Source organism: Propithecus coquereli, unplaced genomic scaffold (genome assembly GCF_000956105.1).
Source record: "Propithecus coquereli isolate 6110/MARCELLA unplaced genomic scaffold, Pcoq_1.0 Scaffold534, whole genome shotgun sequence".
Lineage (NCBI taxonomy): Eukaryota > Metazoa > Chordata > Mammalia > Primates > Indriidae > Propithecus > Propithecus coquereli.
The window spans coordinates 442723-450355 of record NW_012151219.1 but is presented as its reverse complement, the minus strand read 5'-3'; positions in this window follow the sequence as shown (position 1 = coordinate 450355).

Below are 7633 nucleotides of genomic sequence, written 5' to 3'. Positions count from 1 at the left end.
GCCTGTAGTCCCAGCTACTCGGGAGGCTGAGGCAGAAGGATTGCTTGAGCCCAGGAGTTTGAGGTTGCTGTGAGCTAGGCTGATGCCATGGCACTCACTCTAGCCAGGGCAACAAAGCAAGACTCTGTCTCAAAAAAAAAAAAAGAAATAAAGGAGGTAATTAATGGTGCAGAGTCCTAGGTGATGGCTAAGTTATTTCAATCAACAACATATTGAATAGAAGGGATCTTAAGAGACTTTGTGAAATTGCATATATATTCTATACAAAATAAGATGAATATCAAAAAAGGGAGAGATAGGACAGTTGTTCTCTGTATATAAAGGTGTCAGTGGTGGTCACAAAGAACTTGAGGTGCTCGCACAGGGAGAAACAATGAAATCAAAAGGCTATGAATCAAAGCAGAGATACGCAAAAACTTCTTAAAGAGGAAAATCTGGCCTGTAGACTTGCAAAATTTGTCTGTAACAGAAATGAATATATTAACTTGGCTAATCAAAGGATGCACACATAAAAAAGTGATTTTGCGAGTTAGGTAAGGATAGAAAAAAACAGAAGTCACTGACACAAATGTTAGGAACATCCATTTCAGCATTATCCAAGACAGGCAGTGACCTGGCCAGTGTTTCATTTGAGTCCTGTGGGTGAGAAACTTTCTGATCCTGATGCCATTAAACAGTCAACTTTCTTAGCGCCTGTGCTCTGCATTCAGAACAACCTACTTCCTAGTTATGGTTAAGATTCTCTCTTACGGAAGAGAGAGGTCAAATAGACCTCTGCACTGTGGTTCCTATGCAGTAATTTCTTCTGAATGAATAAATTAATGGGTTTCTGGTTTTGATTGGACTTTTCATGGCATTTGGCATGGATCATAAGGACCCCATCAATCTGAGAGCAATTTCTCATTGAAGATTAATAAACTGATGCCATGGTTGGGGCAGACACTGCTAACTACCAGTCTGTGTTTAGTGACACAGTCTCACCATTGGCCTATGCATGGCTCTCTTTTGTTTTATTTATTCATTCTGTTATATCATTGACAAATAAAAATAAAAACAATAAAAGTTTAAAGCCACAAATAAAAGATACACTGGTTCGTATATCACTTTTGTAAGTTTGATTAATGTACAGAACTAACCCCCAGAGATACATTTTCTCTCCATGAGTGGATAAAATTAGGGTCCCTGGCCTGTGTGGGTAAATTCAGGTCATGATACCACGTTGGGAGGCCTATGAGAGATGATTAAGGGTCTCCTCCTGGCAGATGTGCAGTTGACATCATTTGTTCTCTACAATAGTCACTGTAGAAGCAAAATCTGATCTTTCTATACTGCTTGCTTGGATCAAAGAAACTGTTGGTGGAACAAACACAACTTCCACAACTTTTATCCCCAATGAAGAAATACAGTCCTTGACTTTTATCTCCCTGCTTCTACACCCAGGAAAATTAGTCGATTAATTTTCAGAAATGCAAAAAACAAAACTAGCTAACATAAAGTAAGCTTTAACTACATGCCACATACAGAGCTATGCATCTATAGGCATTATCTCGCTGAATCCCACAGCAACCTATTCGGCAGCCAGTGAGAATAAGCTCCTGGTGCCTCAGCCATGTCTACAGCCTGTGTCCTAAGTCTCTTGAGTTTACCAGTGTTGACCTCTGTCTCCCACTCTGCTCCTGATCTCGGCTCCTCACTCTCTGTCCAGAGCAGTGCCATAACCTAGGGACCCCACATCTGCCCCTGATCCTCCTGTGTCCTCCTCAGCTATGGGTGCTGCCGCCCGTCAGAGCAGTCTGGGCGATGACTCCGCTGGGAGCAGGCCGGGACGTGGGGGTGTAGCAACTGTGCAAGCTGCAGGAGGAGGCCAGCATCCCCTCCAGACTTGCCCCAAACCCTCTAAAGGGGAATCAGTCACCTCATTCTTGCACTTCTTCCTGTTGCCGTCACACCTAATGTGGGCTGAGCCCCTCCACACTCCTGGGGAACGGAAGCCCCAGATCTGTACTCTCTGAAGGGTGGCAAGTACCCCAGCTTCTATTTTCTACTTCCTTTCCCATTGGAAGAGCCAGTTTCTTAGTACTCTCTCACCACCCACAGAGAAAATTTTCTGTTAAAATTATTCCACTGGTGTTTTTCTTGATTTGCTAGAAAGTTCCTCAGAAAGAGATATTTAGTTTCCCTCTAAATATGGCTTACTATTGCAGTATTATTATTATTAAGATGATGGTGGTGATGTCTGTTCAATCAGCAGATCTTTAATGATGCTCTTTTTTAATGATTTAATGATCATTTAATTTCATTGAAATTAAAATTTAACTTTAATTTAAATGATTTAATGATCATTTAACTTTTTTTCTGATTTAATGATCTCAAATGCTATTTCTGTCTTCTGGAGAAGCCTACCTGATCTGATAAAAACTGGAAAGGAACCAAATATCACCATGATCTAGGTGACCAACTTGTCCTGATTTTCCCAGGACTTTCCTGGTTTTAACATTGCCTGGCAAGTCGCAAATGTTTAATAAATGTTAGCCCTTTATATTATTGTAGTTGTTTCTGCAAATTCTAGTGATTTAGAATGTGAAAAACTAAAATTGGCTTTTAAAACCTGGAGTTTAGTTATCTCAGGAGAGTAACAACAGCATCTCAAGGCCGTGTCCTAGTTTTAGCAAGAATTACTCTCTCCAGAATGGCAGGATACACTGCTTTCAGAAGATTGTCCAACAATATTTGTTCAAGAGGAATGATAATTAAGATAATACTGTGGGCTTTGCTGTCACCTAGTGGAAAAATTGATTATAAACTGTGAGCTATCAAACCAAATAGGCATGTTTCAGTAATTGCCAACTGACTTCCATTGGCTTGCATTCTACAGTTAATTATAATAGCAAACCTCTGGCGACAAAATCCATGTCTGTGTGGATGCACATTTTTTTTTAACAATCCAAAATAGCAAATCCCATGTGAGCTGCCTCATCAGAAACCAGTGGCTGCAGAGAACATTCTTGGCAACTGCCAGGTCTCCCGGTCACTGGAACATTGCCAGATCCTAAGAGCAAGAGTCTGGCAAGTGGTAAGCCTTCAACAAATAACTGCTGGATAAATCTTTGCCACAGGCTGGGTGCGGTGGCTCATGGCTGTAATCCTAGGACTCTGGGAGCCCGAAGCGGGAAGGTATTGCTTGAGCTCAGAAGTTCGAGACCAGGCTGAGCAAAAGCAACACCCCATCTCTACTAAAAATAGAAAAATTGGCTGATAGTCCCAGCTACTCAGGAGGCTGAAGCAGGAGGATCACTTGAGCCCAGGGGTTTGAGTTTGCAGTGAGCTATGACGATGTCACTGCACTTTACCCAGAACGGCAGAGCAAGACTCTATCCCAAAAAAAAAACAAAAACTTGGGTATGATAATTATGAACAGAAAACAATAACAAACCCACACACAGTAAAACAAAACAAAAAGCTACTTATCACATTTCCCTTTTTAAAGTGTTTTTATACATTCTTACTTTATTCTCAGAAAACCCTATGAGATAGAGTACATTTCCCCATTTTAAAGATGAGTGAGCTGCTGCTCAGAAAGGATAACACAGGAAGTCAGACAGAAAGAAATCAAAACTGTCTTCTGACTCCAAATTCTGAGCTTTACCCAGAATCAACACCCTGCTCACCAGGATCTTGTCATTGGCTCATCAGGAGATATATTAGGAAAGAAGGCAACAGTTTGGTTGGTTTTTGAGAGAGCTCAAGACAGAAGGCAAGGCCCTGGGGCGTGTGGGCCACTGGGTGGGAAGATGAACTCTTTCCCTACCCAGGACTAGTCCCAATGCTGTGCCCCAATCCCCCGCCCTCAACATACTGTGGGCTCTTTGCCCCCTTTCCGATTCTCTAACCTCCCCCTCTCCATGGGCAAATCCCTTCCAGCTCTAAAGACCAAAATAAAAAATCTGCCTTTATCTATATTGCTCTCCTACTGTTCAAAATAAGCTTATCACAAAAGTAGACTCTTATCTCATTGCACCCTCCCACAATTACTCTTTAATGGACCATTGTATGGTTTTGCCACCAATCTCATGCCCCGCTGGAAGTTGCTCAGGTTACCACGGCTACCTACTTGCCAAATCCAGGGGTGTCTGCTTTCAGGTGTCTGCTTTACTTCTCCAGGCATTTCACACTGTTGACGATCCTCTCCATATTGAAATTGATCCTTTCACAGCTCCTGGGACATGCTGCCCTTGGTTCTCCCACCATTCACTCCTAGTCTCCTTTATAGCTGCCACCCATATTCTCCAAGCTCCCCCGGGAGAAATCTCAAGGGAGTGGCACCCCCTGGCCCCCAATTCCATGTCTATGGCCTAGACCCTTCCCCTGAGCTTCTGTCTCATTGGACCTCCCTGAGACACCCCAAACACACTGCATCAGATCGTACCCATCACCTTCACCCAAACCTGCTTCTCCGCCAGCTGCACAAGCCAGGAAACTAAATGTTATCAACAGAAAAATGTAATAGCGAAAAAATTAGTGACAGACCCCTGGGTTTAAAGGGAGGATGACTTTTTTATGCCCTACAGTTGGGGAGAGAGTTTCACCTAAAGATTTTCAAATTTATTTTATCGTTTTATTTTGTGAAAGTGTCAAACTTACAGAAAACTTGTAAAATTAGTACTCTCATATATCCGTTACTGATATTCACCAATTGTTAATCCTTTGCTACATTTGCTTTATCTTTTTCCTTCTATAGCTGCATTATTGCTGTTGTCGCTAAATCGTTTACAAGTAACTTGCAGACATTCACTCCTAAATACTGTAGCATTTATCTTTTAAGAACAGGGACATTCTCTTACATGGAGCAATGATCACTCAGAAAATCTAATGACGATGCAATACTATTATGGAATAGGCAGACCTTATCCAAATTTTTCCAGTTGTCCCAATAATGTCCTTTATAGCAATTTTTTTTGCATCAATAGAGAATTTTTTGTATGAATAGAGAATCATGCCTTGCATTTATTTGTCATCGTTCTTAAATGTCCTTTAATCTGGAATCGTTCCCCATCCTTTCTTTGTCTCTTCTGACATTAATGTTTTTGAAAAATGCAGGCCAGTTGTCTTGTGGCTTGTCCCTTAATTTGGGCTTGACTGGTAGTTTCTTCATAATTAAATTCAGGTTATACATTTTTGGCAGAAACATTACATAAGTGACGTCATGTCCTTCTCAGCCTGTTTTATCAGGAGTCATAAGATAATAGTTTGTCCCATCGTTGGTGTCACTTAGCTATAAAAAAGTAACTTTTTCCTCTCGTAGTTAATAAATAATCTGTGAGGAGAAATTTTCAGGCTGTGTGAATATACTCACCCTCAACAAACTTTCACCCAATGGTTCTACATTCCTTGATGATTCTTATCTAAACCAAAAATTACTATAATACAGCTGTACAAAATGGTGATTTTCTAACTATATTATTCCTTCTGCATTTACTGGTTGATGTTCTATTATAAAGAAAAGGTTTCCCGTCACTTTTATTATTTGTTTGTTTGTTTGTTTCTTTTTTAAACGTCATTAAGGACTCATGGATTCTTATTGGTTTTTTCCCCAAAGTGGTATAATCCATTCCTGTCAGGATTCTTTCTTCTTTTTGCTTGTTTGATTTTTACTCAGTGATTTGGCTGGTAAAAGTCCTTTCAAGCTTCTTCCTCTTGTTAACCCATATTTTAATTTTTTAAAAGCACTTCCTTATTTCCTGGCACAACAAAATGTTCTAGTCTTATCTTGTATTTCAGAATCAGCTGTTTTTAAAGGGGAATGATATTTGGACCCCAAGATCTAGGTGCTAGGTGTGCTCATTATCCCTGGCGTAGCATTTCGTCTAGGCTCTTTCAGCAGAGGGAACTAAGAAAGAGGGAGCTAAGAAAGCATTTACGTGGATATTATTTTTAATTTTTAGAAACCATGATTTTATACTGATACCTCTAATTCTAGCCAATATCACAAGTTCTTCCTTATTTCTCCCAATTCCTTAAGTTACACTCCTTTCTCCCACAGCAGGAGACCTGGCTCCCAGAAGCATCACTGTAAGCATCACTCATTTGCTCAATCCCGAAATGCACACAAATGGTCAGAATCACAGCACCCATACCACCACCAAAACAATAGTTGTCTATGCTTCCTTTTGTCTTTTGACCAAGGGTATACATCTAAGTACTGTGCTCAGAGTAACGTGGCTTCATTCTCTTTTTTTCCCTTCTGTGTAGTTCTGTCATCCATTTGATATGCTGTTAGTTTAATTTGTTTCTGTTTTTATTCAATTCTAGGTTCCTCTCCTCAGGCTTGTTGATTTAATTTAATGTTTTAAATATACAAAACACTAGTATGCTTCCAACAGTCAAAGCTATATACAAAGCAATGTAGACTCAGGAGTGTCACTCTTTCTCCTGTTCTTTCTACTCCACTCTAGGTAAACAATTTTATTAGTTTCTGGCTTATCTTTCCTAAGTTACTTTTTTGCAAAAAAAAAAAAAAATGGATATACATACATATATTCTTATTTCTTCTTTCTTACAGAATAGTCAACATACTAAATATATTCTTCTCTGCCTATGGAGTTGGATTAAGAAAGGCTCTGTAAAAAATATAATTTGAAGCTTCTACCTGTTTCTAAGGGAAGGGTGGAGGGAAGCCAAGAAAAACAACTTAATGGTACTTTTTGAAAATGGAAAAGGTGGTGTAGGCCAGTGATTCTCAAAGGATGACCCTTGGACCAACTTTATAGCAGCACATGGGAACTTGACAGAAATGCAGATTCTCTGGCCCCACTGAAGACCTGCTGAATCAGAAACTGTGGGTCCCGGCAACCTGTTATTTAACAAGACCTCCAGACCATTCTGATGTGTGCTAAAGTTCGAGAATCACTGCTCTAGGCTGGGCTAGGGAGGAGGAAGTTGAAAGAATAACGTCTACCTTTCACTGAGCACTTACTTTGTATAGGACAAGTGTAAGTATCTTATACATGTGTATTCTTCATATAATCCTCACAATACCCCAGCCAGTAGGGGCTATGACCATTCCAAGTTTACAGGTGGGGAAACTGGTACAGAGAAGCTGAGTAACTTCTTAAAATCACACAGCTAGTAAGCAGTGAAGACGAGATTTGAACCTTGGCAGACTGGCTTTAAAATCTATGAGTATAACCATTACTCTATACTACTTCTACCTGAGCATCTGATAAAAAAAGGAGCCAAATTTCTCTTTACAATAGAGTTATAGGGGGACAGAATGAGCATCACTGGGCTGGGAGAGTTGAGAGAAATGTTTGGTTCGACAGAAGTGAAGCAAGCCCCAGGAAACGATGGTAGGCCAGGGCTTCGTGGAAAAGCTGGGAATGTCACCAGCAAGGCAGTTGCTGTGGTGGGGACAGCTGAAGGCCATTGTTTGCCATCTTACATTTTACCGTAGCCCCTCTTGCCCACCCCCGACCTTCATGAAGGGTTTATTACACACACAGTGATGTGTTATGGGGCTTTGTGGCTTGAAGGTGGAGGGGTGGGTCTGGGATACCTGTGGACAGCAGTGTGGAGAGAGCTCCGCAGCTGCAGGACACCAGGTGGGCAGGGAGACAGGATTCTCTGGGAACAGGGA